Genomic DNA, 17318 nt, shown 5'->3' with positions numbered 1-17318 from the left:
TACTAAAGTGTAGACTGGGAATTAAGCTTTTATCCCTGTTGTTAAATCACGGGACCGAACACCAGTTATTTTGCCAAGAGATCAATTGTTATTATTTATTATCAATTGTTAAGACATAGGAGAGAAAGGCAATTTACTGGAGAAATTACGACTTTATGTCCAGCTTTCTCACTTTCTCTGAGTTCATACACAAACTTTGTGCGTTTATATGCTGACCAAAGGAACTTGCATTATTCTTACAAAGTATAACACCCAGAAACAACGTACAAACAACAAACAAATACAAAAAGAAATGAAAATGAAATAAACACCTTTCAATAAGGTCTAAAAGTAGTATTCAGGTAAATAATATATAGCCTACAAAAGAAATTGAATTGATTAATCAAATTAATCAAATGTAAAATAACACTGCATAGTCTTCACTGTATAAATTGATGGATTAATGTTTATTAAAGCTATAAAGGATTCAGTCATGAGCATTGAGTGATATTTTTCTCTTTTTCTTTTGTTGTTTGATTAACATTAATGACAGACAGTAGAAGGTTTATTAGGCTACTGTCACTTTAAGAACTAATGCATGGATACTATATACAGACACATCAGATTTTATCCCAACTATTTACATCCACTTAACATAAATGACTGTGTTTAAGTGAATACTTGCCAAGTCGGTCATTTTGTCTGTTTATATTTGACCTTTAAGGCCCAAAGTACTTTGTTTGCGTCCCACTCCGTCTTTAGCAACAGTAGACTGCATTTTACGACAATCACTATTTTAGATGACAGGTTAAGTTTGAGCTTTTAGGGAGGAACGAAAGCATTGTGAAGGAAAGGAAGGTGCGCTAGACGGGATGCAGCATAATAATCACTTTAACTCAAAATTCTTGTTTTTATAATTCTTGGAAGCCAAACTCAAATTTGAAAATAAAATTAGAAAAGCCCTAAAGTGCAAGAGAGATCTCTCTTCTGGGTTGTGAATAACGGAAACTAACGGAAATTAACAAACATAGGGAATACAACTTCAGGGGAGAGCTAGGCCAAAATAACAAACAAAACTTAACTAATCCAAAATTATTATTAAATTTACCTACAGTAGAACATGATAATCCTAAAAAGAAAATACATTAAACTTCCCTCTCTTCCTATATGCCCATAAACAGGAGGGGGGAAAAAGAGAAGTACAAACAAAAATGGCACCCTCCCCCTACATTCCCTTACTTCAAAAGAATAATGAGAATACTTAGACAAACATACTTGTTACGACCCTTGGCTCAAGGGAAGCAACAAAAACAAGGGACACACGTAAACCAAATTGTAGGCTCAAAAGTAATGTTTATTTAACTACAAAAGTAATACAAAACTAAATAATAAAATTAAAACATTTAAACAAAATAGAAGTGTTTCTGTATTCATCAGCAAGATCAGTGTGTAAAGCAAGATGCATGGTCGAAAGTGTAATGCAATGTTGAAGTTGAAATGTAAATGCAAAAAGTAACAAAATACAACGCAAGCAAAAGGCAAAGTCCAAAAGCAAAGTCCAAAACCAAAGTTCCCTCTCCCTTGGCTCAGTTGGTGATCTCTTAAGAAGCGTCTAAGGCACGGTCACAGGTGTTTCCAGTTGACTGCCAATTGAGGCAATTAGTGGGCTCCGGTACCAAACTGCAATTCTCAAAAGCAGTGGCAGAGGTCGTCACACCCCTCCCCATAAGACAGGGACTCCCACAAAGATCCCTGTAACAAAACAAACAAATCTCAATAAACAGGCAAAGTATACACCCAAGTACAGGGCCGAAGACAGCTCCCAAAAACGCCAAAGAGAATAAATTCAAATCCAATAGATTAGAGTGCATCAGGAGCGCGTGACAGCGCATCAGCTACCACATTTTCCGATCCTCGTATATGTCGAATATCCAGACAGAAGGATTGCAAAAATAAGGACCACCGAACCAACCTCTGATTCGGACACTGCAAAGAGTTGAGAAAGGTTAATGGATTATGATCCGTGTAGATCACAATAGGTGCACAGGAATTAAGATAAACAGAAAAGTGCTGCAAGGCCCAAATAAGGGCTAACGCTTCCTTTTCGACCACAGAATAATTACGTTGGTATGTGTTAAACTTTCTCGAAAAGAAACTAACTGGATGGTCTACTCCATCCACATCAGATTGCTGAAGGACAGCTCCAGCTCCAACATTACTGGCATCGACGTGCAACGTGAAAGGTTTGTCAAAGCACGGAGCCATAAGCACAGGCGCTGAACACAGCAAGGATTTCACGTTCTCAAAAGCCAATTCGCAACTGTAAGACCATAAAAACTTCGTCTTACCCTTTAACAAGTCGGTCAACGGTGCCACCACCGTAGAAAAATTGACAAAAAGATCGATAATATCCTACCAACCCTAAAAACCTCATAAGCTCTTTCTTTGTCGTTGGGGAAGGAAAATTCTGAATGGCTTGCACTTTAGCCTGTATCGGACGCACTTCGCCGTTCCCTACCACCTTCCCGAGATACGTCACGGTCGCCTTCGCAAACTCACATTTGGCCAAGTTCACTGTAAGTCGAGCATCAGACAAACGTCTCAACACCGAACGCAACCGTTTTAAATGAGACTCCCAACTATCACTAAAAACGACTAAATCGTCCAAATAGACGGCACAACCCTCAAGGCCACAAATTACTCGGTTCATGAGGCGTTGAAAAGTCGCCGGAGCATTTCGCAGGCCAAAACTCATGACCCGGTAAGAATGTAATCCTGACGGAGTGACAAAAGATGAAATTTCTTGTGCTCTCTTGGTTAAAGGCACCTGCCAATAGCCCTTCAGCAAGTCAAACTTGCTGACGAACTTGGCTGAGCCAACCTGGTCCACACAGTCCTCGACGCGGGGCAAAGGAAAACAGTCCGGTTTTGTTAATGCATTAACTTTACGGAAATCCGTACAAAATCTTACAGTACCGTCCGACTTTCCAACTAAAATACACGGGGAAGCCCATTCAGAAAAAGAAGGTACTGCAATATCGTGATCCTGCATATACTTAATTTCCCTCTCCATCAATTCCCGTTTTTCAGGTGCAACACGATAAAAACGCTGTTTAATAGGTTTTGCATCCCCAACATCGATATCATGTTCAACCCAATCTGTACGCGATGGCACATCATCAAATAATTCGGGAAAACTATGTAATAGGTCACATAACTCCTGGCATCTTACAGGAGATAAATGACGGAGAGTAAACTCCAAGTTGTGCAAGGACTCTGAATTATTCAAACGGCCGCGAAAAACACAATCATCGGGCGAAATGGTCTCCTCTTCCTCACCCACCAAACTCATATTACCCCCACCGATAGAAACGGCCGAAAGTGCTGGATGCAAAGGTGTCAAATTTTCTACAGGTTTGGTTTCTTTTTCATAATACGGTTTTAATAGATTTACATGGCACCGTTTAACTGACTTTTTCCGTGATGGCATTGAGACATCATAATTTTCATCAGTCAACTTTCGTTGTACAACAAATGGGCCATCAAATTTTGCTTCAAAAGGAGAAGATACAATAGGCCGTAAGACAAGAACTTGATCGCCTGGTACAAACACTCGATGTTCAACCGTACGATCATAGAATTGCTTCATGTTTTTCTGATGTTTTCCCAGATTTAATTTAGCTAGTTCTCTAACCTGGATGAGTCGATTTTTAAACCCCAAAACATATGACGCCAAGTTTTTAGGAGGCTCTACAGCTTTACCAACCTGCTGAAATACAGACAACAGTCCACGAACATTATGGCCAAAGACCAAGTCGTTAGGGCTGAAACCCGTACTCTCCTGGACTACTTCACGTGCAGCTAACATCATCCATGGTAAACCCTCTTCCCAATCTCTATCCAGCTGCACACAGTACGCACGGAGAAGTGACTTTAACGACTGGTGGAATCTCTCCAATGCACCCTGACTTTGTGCATGATACGCAGTAGATTGATTATGCTTAATGTGCAGCTGTTTTAACACCTGCTGGAAGAGATGCGAAGTGAGATTCGAACCTTGATCACTTTGGATGATTTTTGGAATACCAAAAACGGATATAAACTGGGTTAAAGCTTTCACAATAGAACGAGACGTAATGGTACGCAGTGGATATGCCGCAGGAAAACGTGTGTTCAAACACATCACAGTGAATAAATAACTGCTACCAGACTTCGAACGGGGAAGTGGCCCTACGCAATCAACAATAAGATGCTCGAAAGGTTCACCAGTAGCCTGAATTGGTTTCAACGGAGCAGGTTTCAACACCTGGTTCGGTTTACTCGTTAATTGGCAGGTTTTACATCTCTTAATATAAGCAGAGATGTCTCGTTTTAATCGCGGCCAAAAAAAATATCGCAACAGGCGATCATAAGTCTTACGCACCCCCTGATGACCTAATTGATCATGCGCAATTTCTATCATCATTTGTCGAAATTTAGTAGGAACAACTACTTGGAAAACAGGATCCCCAACAAAATCTTTGTGAGGACTCCATTTTCTCAACAACACTCCATTGTGAACGAAATATCAACGGGAAACGTCACACTCCTCTACCGGAAGAACAGCACTCTGGAAGAGTTCATCCAAAGAGGAGTCAGTCCGCTGTTCTATTCCTAAATCCTCTGCAGAAACAGGAAAAGACAAGGCAGACAAATCAGGCATAAACAACTTAGTGCAGATTTTATCAGATTTTATCTCTTTTTGATCACACACTTCATCCTCATTGGCACGTTTCATTGCACGAGTCACAACACACGCTGAATCCTGGCACAAAGAACTCAGTTCAGCTTCAATTTTATTATCAGTGGTCACTATGGGAAACACTGACGTATCAGCCCACACACGTTCACCTACCAGTCCATTTCCCAAAATAATATGGACCCCCTCAACTGGCAAAGCTGGTCGTACTCCCACTACAACCTCACCTTGAATCAAATCGGACTGAAGCCTTACCCTATGAAGAGGCACAGACAGAGTATTCAGTCCTATTCCACGAATTAACACACTCTCACCAGTATGAGACTGCGAGGAAAAAGGCAATACGGATTCCAAAATAAATGAATCCATTGCGCCAGTATCCCGCAAGATTTTAACAGGGATTTCCTCTTTCTCTCCAACCAGGGATACACGCCCCTCTGTAATAAAAGGCGAGTAAGAAGAGAAATCAACATCAAGTGTTTTACTTTCAACAACTTCACTCCCTGAAGACAGAACTGGTGCCGCAAGAGCAGAAGGCTTAGCATGTGAATTTTGTGCATTATGTTTGAATTTATTTTTAAGGACAGGACAATCTGCTTTCCAATGTCCTTTCTCATGACAGTAATTGCAAATCTTGCTTGGGTCAAAATTTCCAGTGAAAACACGGTTACTCTTAGACGGAGACTTTACATACTGAACATCACGAGCATGCCAATCCACAAAAGTGGTTTTGTGCGTCAGTACAAAATCATCGGCCAACATTGCCGCTTCCTCTGGCGTTTTAACATTATGCTCACTAATATACATAGCTATACGGCTCGGGACGGAATTTTTAAATTGTTCCAACACCATCAAGTGAATTAAATCCTCCAATGTTTTAATGTCTAATGCTGAACACCAATGATTAAAGTGTTTTCTCAGATCACGCACAAATTCTAAGTTTGTTTGCAACTGGTCTTTTTTCTGCAATCGAAAACGCTGTCTGTATGCTTCGGGTACACATTCATATGCTTTTAAGATTAGAGATTTAACTTTATCATAATCTTTACAATCATCAACCGACAATGAAGAAAATGCTACTTGTGCTTTCCCAGTTAACACACACTGTAACAGCGCAACACAATCATCATCTGACCAGTTCCTTAATTCTGCCATGCGTTCAAATAGATTAAAGAAAGTATCAGGATCTTCTTCATTGAATTTAGGAATAAGTTTTAAGTTTGAATTGATTGAAAACAACACACTCTGTTCCTGACCAGAACTAAAAAGCTTACCTTCTTTCATCAGGTTGAGCTTGAGAAACTCCAAATCCAATTTTGCCTTTTCTAAATCCATTTTACCTTGTTCCGCACGCAGTTTTAACTTCTCATGGTCCATCTTTAATTGTAGCAGCTCTTTTTGCTGTTCAAAAGACAAATTACTTTTTAATTCAGATGCCACTGGTACATATTCCTCCATCTCGGTGTCTAAGAAACCTTTTTCAATCAACTCAATTTTCAAAGCTACTTTAACATTATCTTTGAGCCTTTTATCTTTAATCACAATTTCATAACGTTCAGCAATACTTAATAATTGCTCTTTAGTACACCTGTCCAAAAATTCATGAGAAGGTGAACTAACAAACTCATCAATATCAGCCATGCTAAAATGACCAGAATAATTTATTCAGCACAGTGCAATCAAATAACGAGAGTTTTCCCTCTACCTTTCCAGTACCTCTACCTAACTCAACCCTAGTCTTCATGCGATTACTGGTGGGGGGTATTTATGCACTATAGCCCGCTGGGTGAAAAACGCAACTGGTCAAACCAGCGACGCCTTCAACACCACGGATGTGCTCCCGAGATAATTACTACTACCCACTTTCACCACAACACTACACAAAAATAACAAATCCGACACGTCTCAAAAGAAACATGCCCCTATGCCTATCAGAGAAAACTCACGTTCAAAAAACAATATTGCACATGTACTTACCAACTGGTGATTTCACACGGTGAACAAATTGACTTTGGCACAAAAACATTTTTGTGTGTCCAACAAATAATCAATTATCAAACTAAACATCCAAATTTTTTTTTTTACGCAATCAAATAACCAAAGCAAGGACGAGCCCCCAATTTGTTACGACCCTTGGCTCAAGGGAAGCAACAAAAACAAGGGACACACGTAAACCAAATTGTAGGCTCAAAAGTAATGTTTATTTAACTACAAAAGTAATACAAAACTAAATAATAAAATTAAAACATTTAAACAAAATAGAAGTGTTTCTGTATTCATCAGCAAGATCAGTGTGTAAAGCAAGATGCATGGTCGAAAGTGTAATGCAATGTTGAAGTTGAAATGTAAATGCAAAAAGTAACAAAATACAACGCAAGCAAAAGGCAAAGTCCAAAAGCAAAGTCCAAAACCAAAGTTCCCTCTCCCTTGGCTCAGTTGGTGATCTCTTAAGAAGCGTCTAAGGCACGGTCACAGGTGTTTCCAGTTGACTGCCAATTGAGGCAATTAGTGGGCTCCGGTACCAAACTGCAATTCTCAAAAGCAGTGGCAGAGGTCGTCACATACTCAATATAAAGCAGGAAAGTATTCAAGCAACTTCAATTCACTTTCTGTTTAAATACACCACAAAGTTCTGAGTTCACTTACTCCGCACCAGATCAACAAAAGAACACAACAAATGAGTCTGAGCGAACAGGAGGGAGAATTGTCCTGGCGAAGAGAAGTTTCTCTCTCTTCTCCACAGATCCACCATTCCTTATATCTCCGCTCCTTCCTCGTTATCCAATCATCGCAGACATCCCCAGATTGCATGCAGCTGATTAGAGCACCTGTCTCGTGACAAAAGAGAGGAACAGAGCAAGCAGAGAACAAACAACGTATAAACACACACATACGTATATTTAAAATGAAAGCCCTCCACATCCCTGCACATTGGGACCATCTTGACCACTCCAGAGTCATCTCCAACTAGAGGCCTGCATTTCAGCCCGAGCCCGACGGGCCCCGACTTATTTATGCTCCTAGGGCCGGGCTTCGGGCCAATTTTCACGTCATAGTTCACACGCGGGCCGGGCCTCGGGCCTGTTTTAGGCTTATCTTTTTTATAGCCTATTTTAGACATTAATTAAAATAAAACATGAGAAGATGACGATTGAAAAGCAAACATAGAAAGACGTTTTATAACCTATCACACTGACATATGACTGACACATGACAGTCTGCTCATGCTCACGCACACACACACACACACAGGTTTCCCGGCAGCGCGATCTGAGATTCGCGCGACCGGCTCGTTCTAGTGTCCCGCTATGGTAGCGAGCGTGACTTCAGCGCAGCTGGAAAAAGTACGACTGGATTAAAACCTTCCACTGTGGATGCTGTGCTTTTTCTTCACGATGCTCTGAGACTGTTCTTAGCCATGTTAGGAGGAGGTTGTTTTTTGTTTGATTGGACTTTATTTTCATGAGTCTGTTGGAAACTATTGGAAATGGCCATGTTCTGTAGTGAAGACTTGATTTTTGAGGTAAGATAACCTGCATGTTTGTTTTAATGTAATTTATTTGATTTGTTTAGATTGCATTCTCTGTATTGTAGCCTATATTATAAAATTCATTTAGTTTGCGAGCGCTGTTGCGACTGAGCAGCAGAGCAGTTTGCCTCAGCTTTTCAAAAATGACAATAAACGTTTAAACTAACGTTAACTGTCTGTGTGATATGCTTAAGTTGTTTTATATCTATGGATTTTATTGTAGCCAAGTAAAGTGTTGATTTGAGAGGCTATAAATCAATCAATGGATCAAACATGTTTAACTCGCTGTCGGCTGCTTGGTCGTCATAATTTTTTTTGTTGTTTTTTCTTAATTAACTTTATAAAGAAATGAAAATAAACTTACCGGTAAATACTTTGCCATTGAAAACAAAATATATCTGGTTTACTGACTGCAACATAGGTCAGGCTGTTTATCTTTCTTTTTTTTTCTTTTTTTTTTACGGGCTCGGGTCGGACTCGGGCTGATCATTCTGATGAGCTGTCGGACACGGGCCGGGCTAGGGCCTGAGCGTCTCGGGGCAGGGCCGGGCTAGGGCCTAGATTTGAGGCCCGTGCAGGGCTCTATCTCCAACCCCAGACCCAATGCCTGATTCTTCAGCTAAGATGGCTGCCACGCCTGATTCTCCAGCCAAGATGGCCGCCACACCTGATTCTTCAGCCAAGATGGCCAAATGCCTGGGTCTTCAGCTAAGATTGCTGCCACGCCAGAGTCTCCTCCTATACGTCCCTGGCCATAGTGGCCGAGCCTGGCTTCCTTGGCAAGGCCACAAGAGACGATCTTCCTTGGCTCCCTGAGCCGTCCCTTGTCAGCCTCCAGCTCCTCCATATACTGTATATCATATATCAGGTAAGTATTTCACAATAATCACACTCGGGTAAGTGATGGAATAACCGACTTCTCTATTACACAACTATCTAAAATGCTCAATTGAAACAAATTAGTTGTACATTAAAGCATGTAAATTAAAGATTGATATACAATTTTATGAATTTAACTAACCTTAAAAGTAAATAGGGCGTTTCACTATTTAAATAGTTAACCCAGGGTCAATTGAAACCCTGGGAAAATGTAATCCTGGGTTATCTTGATTCATATTGCTCATGCTTTACTCGGAGTTAATAATTAATCCTGGTTATTCATAAGCTAACGTTTCACACTGTACATTCCTAAACCCTGGCTTAGAGGGATAGTTCACCCAAAAATTAAAATGTTGTCATTACTTACTCACCCTCATGTTGTTCTAAACCTGTATGAGTTTCTTTCTTCTGTTGAACACAAAAGAAGATATTTTAAGAATGTTGGTAACCAGACAGTTGAAGGTAGCCATTGACTTCTATGGAAGCCTCCCACCTAGGGCGTGCTTGTTGAGCTAGCTCTAAGCCGATGCTGCAAAAAGTCAATGATAATTTGTTCAAAGAAACTCCACAGAACAATTATACCTGTGCTTAGCGTTTCTGCAAAAGAGCCACGGTAATTCAATTAAGAGCAATGTAAAATTGGTTTGAATCCCACCACGGCATCTACAGGCCTGCAAAAAGTTCAATTTGGCTGAAGCATCAGCCTCTGACGCTGCAGAACGTGATGTCAAGTACTATGTGCATGGCAGTTAATGGTCAGATATGAAGTGGTTGATTAAAAAAGCAGCAATAGCAAACAGACTAAGAGAAACTTTGAACTCATACTAAATTTGAGAGAGCTCATCCAGGATTTGAAACCTGGACCTCTCGCACCCGAAGCGAGAATCATACCCCTAGACCAACGATCCTGACTGGCAGAATATTTGGCTACTTGCGGAGTCACTGAACGCTGGCCTCTTACAGAATGGGCAGGCACTAGTTTTAATAGAAAGCGTTTGTCGTCAGGGAGCCAAACTCCCTGCCAGGCAGCATTTCTGAGTACGTTCTGTGCAAGGAAATAAGCGCTTGTCATCTGGATGAATCTTGGCTATGTTGTAGTACAGATGAACACATGCAGCAGTAAGGGTTTCAAAAACACGACAGTTTTGAGCTTGGCTCAGTGCTGCAAAAGGAAGGAGCCAACTAGCTGCTCCTGCTGCTTGTTCCTAAACCGCTGGGCTCGTCCGGGATTTGAACCCGGGATCTCTCGCACCCGAAGCGAGAATCATACCCTTAAACCAACGTGCCTGCATGATGCAGGATAGGGCTACTTGCATACACTTGTACACAGTCACCGAAAGTTGGCCTCTAACAGAATGAGCAGGCACTATTTTTAATAGAAAGCGTTTGTCGTTAGGGAGCCGTACTCCCAGGCAGGCAGCGATCCTGAGTACGTTCTGTGAAGGAAATAAACATTTGTCATCTGGCTGAATCTGTGCCAAGTTGTCGTACAGATGAACACAAGCAGCAGAAAGGATTTAAAAACCACAACAGTTTGGCTCAGTGCTGAAAAGGAAGGAGCCGACTGGCTGCATGTTCTGAAACTGCTGGGCTCGTCCAGGATTTGAACGCGGGACCTCTCGCACCCAAAGCGAGAATCATACCCTTAGACCAACGAGCCTGACTGGTGGAAGATTTGGCTACTTGTGTAGCACTTGTAGAGTCCCTGAACGCTGGCCTCTTACAGAATGGGCAGGCACAAGTTTTAATAGAAAGCGTTTGTCGTTAGGGAGCCGTACTCCCAGGCAGGCAGCGATCCTGAGTACATTCTGTGAAGAAATAAACGCTTGTAATCTGGCTGAATCTTCGCTATGTTGTAGTACAGATGAACACACACAGCCGTAAGGGTTTCAAAAACAAAAGAGTTTTGAGTTTGGCTCAGTGCTGCAAAAGGAAGGAACCAACTGGCTGCTCCTGCTGCTTGTTCTGAAATCGCCGGGTTCGTCCGGGATTTGAACCCGGGACCTCTCGCACCCAAAGCGAGATTCATACCCCTAGACCAACGAGCCTCTTCAACGGTAAGTCTTTCGAGAGGCTTCAGAAATTCAGAGAAGCCTACCTCAAAGACGGCTCACAACCTGACGTCGAGATACGAAAGTGTACTACTTTGAGATTTAGAAACCATTTGAAGGCATATTACAGATCAAAGGCAAAGCTTGCCAGACAAGGCCCAGTTACCTAATGGATAAGGCATCAGCCTCCATAGCTCAAGATTGTGGGTTCAAGTCCCACCTGGGGTGTCTTTAATGGGCTTTGTTTAAGTTGGTTGTTGGACAAAATCAAGGATGGTTTGTTCAAAACAACAATGACCGCAAGATCTGAATTAGCATAGAACCGTCAAAACTTCTGATAGCTGTGGTGGGTTTTCGTGTGAATCATTCTGGCATCCCCGTGCATGTGCCCTTTCAGGCTGAAATTACACAAAGCACTGTGCGCAAGAGGCCCAGTGGCCTAAGGGGAAAAGCCCACTTCTTGCTTTCGCACTGGACCTACGACGAAGGCTTTACGTCCGAAAGCAGAGAGGCAGACTACAAACAAAACAGGTGGGAAAGAGTCCTGAACTATAAATGAATCTAGTCATCCAAAACATCATTGATTCGTTTGTTTTGTCCATATAACCAAAATGGCTGTGTAATTGGAGAAAAACACATGGAACAGAAATGGCGGGCTCTAAATGTAATCAGCTGCGTAAAGGTTATGCCGTAGGCTTGACTTTGAACTATAAGGCATCAGCCTCCCACCTAGGGCGTGCTTGTTGAGCTAGCTCTAAGCCGATGCTGCAAAAAGTCAATGATAATTTGTTCAAAGAAACTCCACAGAACAACAAGTATATCTGTGCTTAGCGATTCCACAAAAGAGCCATGATAATTCAGTTAAGAGCCATATGAAATGGTTTGAATCCCACTACAGCATCTACAGGCCTTCAAAAAGTTTAATTTGGCCAAAGCATCAGCCTCTGATGCTGCAGAACGTGATGTCAAGTACTATGGCCAGATAAGAAGTGGTTGATAAAGAAAAGCAGCAATTGCATACAGAGTCAGAGAACCCTTACTAAAGGTGAGAGGGCTTGTCCGGGATTTGAACCCAGGACCTCTCGCACCCGAAGCGAGAATCATACCCCAAGACCAACGAGCTTGCTTGGTGAAGGATTGGGCTACTTGCGTACACTTGTACAGTCACCGAACGCTGGCCTCTAACAGAATGAGCAGGCACTATTTTTAACAGAAAGCGTTTGTCGTTAGGGAGCCGTACTCCCAGGCAGGCAGTGATCCTGAGTACATTCTGTGAAGGAAATAAACACTTGTCATCTGGCTGAATCTTGGCTATGTTGTAGTACAGATGAACACAAGCAGCAGGAAGGGTTTCAAAAACACGACAGTTTTGAGCTTGGCTCAGTGCTGCAAAAGGAACGAGCCAACTGATTGCTCCTGCTGCTTGTTCCTAAACCGCTGGGCTCGTCCGGGATTTGAACCCGGGACCTCTCGCACCCGAAGCGAGAATCATACCCCTAGACCAACGAGCCTGCCTGATTAAGGATAGGGCTACTTGCGTACACTTGTACAGTCAACGAACGCTGGCCTCTAACAGAACGAGCAGGCACTATTTTTAATAGAAAGCGTTTGTCGTTAGGGAGCCGTACTCCCAGGCAGGCAGCGATCCTGAGTACGTTCTGTGAAGGAAATAAATGCTTGTCATCTGGCTGAATCTGTGCCAAGTTGTCGTACAGATGAACACAAGCAGCAGAAAGGATTTCAAAACCACGACAGTTTGGCTCAGTGCTGCAAAGGAAAGAGCCGACTTGTTGCTTGTTCTGAAACTGCTGGGCTCATCCGGGATTTGAACCCGGGACCTCTCGCACCCAAAGCGAGAATCATACCCCTAGACCAACGAGCCTGCCTGATTAAGGATAGGGCTACTTGCGTACACTTGTACAGTCAACGAACGCTGGCCTCTAACAGAACGAGCAGGCACTATTTTTAATAGAAAGCGTTTGTCGTTAGGGAGCCGTACTCCCAGGCAGGCAGCGATCCTGAGTACGTTCTGTGAAGGAAATAAATGCTTGTCATCTGGCTGAATCTGTGCCAAGTTGTCGTACAGATGAACACAAGCAGCAGAAAGGATTTCAAAACCACGACAGTTTGGCTCAGTGCTGCAAAGGAAAGAGCCGACTTGTTGCTTGTTCTGAAACTGCTGGGCTCGTCCGGGATTTGAACCCGGGACCTCTCGCACCCAAAGCGAGAATCATACCCCTAGACCAACGAGCCTGACTGACGAAAGATTTGGCTACTTAAGTAGCACTTGTAGAGTCACTGAACGCTGGCCTCTTACAGAATGGGCAGGCACTAGTTTTAATAGAAAGCGTTTGTCGTTAGGGAGCACTACTCCCAGGCAGGCAGCGATCCTGAGTGCGTTCTGTGAAGGAAATAAACGCTTGTCATCTGGCTGAATCTTTCGAAGCAGACAGGTGAGTAAAATATAACAGATGTTTATTTTGAACTGAAGCACGGAAGCCAGCAGATGTAAATGCCAGCAGATGTAAATGGTAAGTTGAACACAATAATGATCAGATGAAAGGAACTTAGCTGATGAATAACAGTAATGTTGTTCACAGGTGGAGATCGGAACGAGCTGGATGGTAAACACTGATGACAGTCTTTGGAGATGGTCGAAGGTCTGTGGAACGGGAGCGGATGACGAGGATAACAGGTAAGTGGAACAGATAAGGATTGAGGTATGTCTGTGTGTCCATGGAAAGACGAGATCAGACAAGGATGTGAGGTGCAAGTGAATGTTATATGGTGAACAGGTGACAAGGTACAGGTGTGGAGAATCAGTAATCAGGGGAGAGTGAACGAGTGGGCGGAGTCTGTAGATCTGGTGGAGCTGTGACATGTACATATATGTCCACACTACAGAGTGTTAAAGTAACACTGAAGCAGTGTTGAAGTTCATGAGATATTTAGGGGATTAATTGAGTGATAATTGACTATTGGTGGTGACCCCTGATGTTAATAAGCAGAATCACTAAAGAAAAGAGAAACAAGAAGAACAGAAAAAAAGAGACACAACAACTACAACTGACTTCCAGCTATTACACATTATTACACTTATCATACATCTACAAAAGTTCTTATTGAGAATTTACAGAGGTTTAGATGGTGATGTTTTAATTATGTTTTGTTTGAAGTCACCATGATGGTGATCGGTGTTTGCTTTAGTTGAGCTCTTACCCCTTGACTTTTTAAAGGTCCCCTGACATGGTGTTATTTTATAATTTTATAAATGATTTCCATTACACGAGAGTAGATGTTAAAACTTCATGCTGATTTGTACTCAGCTTTCGCCAAGATAAGCACAAACTAAGACGTAGCTTTACAGTAACCTATGCTTCTCCATCCATTTACGCTTCCTTCCATATGGTGATGTGAATCTCCTTCTGTCCGGCGTTAACGGCTGCAGTGTACTTGGCGCGTCAGCACACACAATGGCTGCAACTACAGTGTGGTCTCACCAGTGGACCAGCACGACAACAGTCTGGATTGAGCTGAGTAGGGGACATCTCTAGGGTCTTCAAGTGGGCACCTTCCATCCTCAGTGTTTCGTCGACTAGCCCACGACACCTCAAGAGGGCTCGACAGTGACTCTGGCGTCCCAGTAACTTAAAATAATTTGTATACTATACTTGATCTTTTACTTTAGATGTACAGAGGAGATTCAAGATCAGCCCGTCTGAGATTTCATTTTCTCAAAGGCAGAGAAAGATAGCCAAAGCTCGGTTTAAACCGATTGAAATTTCTAGCACTGGGGCACCATATACAAGCTAGGGGAACTCATATTAATGTTAAAAAACCTCAGAAAGTGAAAATTTCATGTCAGGGGACCTTTAATATTAGTTTTTCTCTGGCTGCTCCAACTTTGTAAAGCACATTTGTTATGGCGAGAAAATATGATCTGGTCATAATAGTTGTGTTTTGAAGTTGATATCATCATGTAAGACAATAGAATGTTCATACTGTTGTTGCGGAAATTATCTATTTAGTGGTGAGACTGCAATGAAATCCAAACCTACTTGTCTTTGAAGTGCTTTATTCTTGCAAGAAGGCCATTCACATACAGACATCAGAGTTGTCTGCAGTGAAGGGAAACCTCGCCTAGTGCAGGCTGCTTTTTTATACATCACTCACACCTCATTCTGCTGTTTTCCTGTTATGCTAATTGAGAGAGATCTACAGTACATCATATAAGGAGACAAAAAAAGTCTCATTCTCTAGACCCAAGACAGAGGAACTGTTTCTAAGAAATAGCAGGATGTCGAGTAGACATGTAACACTTTTTGTGGCAAAGACATCTTCAGCTCGTATGAGCTGACATAAGGACACAAACTTAAAAGTATTACGAGCTGAAGATGTCTTTGCAACAAAATATGTTACATGTCTACTCGACATCCTGCTATTTCTTAGAAATAGTTACTCTATCTTGGGTTTTATCATCTGATTTAGTTCAAATAACTGATTCAAATGTATTCTCAACATTTAGCCAATTCAACTCTGTGTCTCCTTGTTTTACAAACTGAAACATTATCACGAGATCATTTCTTGAGCTCCCTCAGTAGCATATGCCTTTTTCACCTAAAAAAACACTCAACCCACTTTGCTCATGTTATGTTAATAGTTAATAACAAAAAGGAGGAAACTAACACTGGCTTGTCGGAAAAGGACGCTACAGTGTGCGCCGATATGGCGGCTGAAATACTAGTGGAGATGAGGGCCTTGAGACAAGATGTTGACTTTAAGCTAGAGAGAATAGACGCATCAGTGAAAGAAGTTAAGGAGGTGGTTAAAAGTCTTGAGAACAGAATCGAGGAATCAGAGCAAAGGATAAGTGCATCCAGGGACGTACTGGGACTGAAATTCAGCCCGGTACTTTAAGATGGAGAGACCTTTTACGCGAGTGCCCTTGGTGCACGAGCAGAAGGATTTTTTGCAGTAATTTTAATTCTAATAGTGTTTTTATGGTATAAAGAGAATCAGATTGCGCTGAAGACCTTCAAGAAACTTTAGGATGACACCTGCCTCAATGCAGTCCCATAAAATAGAGATTTTTGTGTGTGTGTGTCCTCACTTTCAACTCTCCCTGGCTCAGCTTCCCCTGTGCTGGACCCTGCCTCTGCTTACTGATTGTAGAGCTACATATGCATGAGAAGAACATCGGTAATAAATATGACTAAGAATAATACATTTTCTAATTCAATCTGTGCTTCAGTCAGGTTATTATCTAGTATGTGGAACTATTGGTATTTTATCCTATATGTAAATATGTAATATATTGCTTTATTTTCTATTTGTGTGTGTGTGTCCTTAATAAAGCTTTGATTGATTGATATGCCTAATATGATTGCCTACCCAGCCCTGCACACTGTCCCTCTACCTGTCTGTTTCCTGGTTCCTGCTCCTCCTCTCTCCTCCTCCTCCTCTCTCCTCCTCCTCCTCTCTCCTCCTGCTGATCCTCCTCCTCCTCTTCCTCTCCCTTCTCCTGCTTCTCCTATTTCTCCTGCTCTTAAATTATGTAGCACATGTGTGTATGCGTGTATGTGTGCAATAATAGAGAATAAAAACAATTAGCTTATCAAAGCAAATATTTGGATATATTTATATATTATCGTTGTCTAAAGTTATTAGGATCTCTTTCTCTGTGCACATTAGCATGAATGCCTCAAGACGCTCGTGTGTCAGGGTGCTCCTCAGTCTGTTCTTTACAAACTTGAGTGTAGAAAAGGTCCTCTCACAGGTCACTTGACTGAAAGAAAGTGTAGGCAAGAACTTGTAGGCCAGTCCAATGACATAATAGGCATCAGTGAGGAGGTTGTATTTGGAGAGGATATGATAAAAAACAAATTGCAAAGTCTTTACAGGAGGTGCAGCTGGTGTTATTCAGTCTCTCCCACTGGTTGGCAAGACGAAAGAGCTCGGCATTGAGCCTTCCAGATGTTGCTCTTTCGTCGAGGCATTTACTGAGGTGTTTGAGTGATTCAGATGGAAGCCCCCTATCTCTTAGTGTACCAAAATTCCTTGGGTCGAGGCATGCAAAATCATTATAAAGAGCTCCATTTGCAGAATAGCGAGTCTGAATGCTCTGAGTCACTGTGTCCAAAAT

The 17318-nt window shown here is 42.0% G+C and overlaps 4 non-coding genes across 4 annotated transcripts; all 4 read right to left on the bottom strand.

The window, feature by feature from the left end:
• Positions 1-11101: 11101 nt before the first annotated feature.
• Positions 11102-11173, bottom strand: trnap-ugg (transfer RNA proline (anticodon UGG)). Its single transcript has one exon. It is a non-coding gene; the product is annotated as a tRNA-Pro (tRNA).
• A 1442-nt stretch (positions 11174-12615) lies between these two features.
• trnap-cgg (transfer RNA proline (anticodon CGG)) lies at positions 12616-12687 on the bottom strand. Its single transcript has one exon. It is a non-coding gene; the product is annotated as a tRNA-Pro (tRNA).
• A 299-nt stretch (positions 12688-12986) lies between these two features.
• On the bottom strand, positions 12987-13058 carry trnap-ugg (transfer RNA proline (anticodon UGG)). The gene has a single exon. It is a non-coding gene; the product is annotated as a tRNA-Pro (tRNA).
• Positions 13059-13357: 299 nt separating this feature from the next.
• trnap-ugg (transfer RNA proline (anticodon UGG)) lies at positions 13358-13429 on the bottom strand. Its single transcript has one exon. It is a non-coding gene; the product is annotated as a tRNA-Pro (tRNA).
• Between the last annotated feature and the right edge of the window lie 3889 nt (positions 13430-17318).

Source organism: Rhinichthys klamathensis, unplaced genomic scaffold, assembly GCF_029890125.1.
Source record: "Rhinichthys klamathensis goyatoka isolate OS25496 unplaced genomic scaffold, OSU_Roscu_1.1 h1tg000011l_1, whole genome shotgun sequence".
Lineage (NCBI taxonomy): Eukaryota > Metazoa > Chordata > Actinopteri > Cypriniformes > Leuciscidae > Rhinichthys > Rhinichthys klamathensis.
Note: the sequence above shows the minus strand (reverse complement) of the source record. Positions and strands in the feature narration are given on the sequence as shown.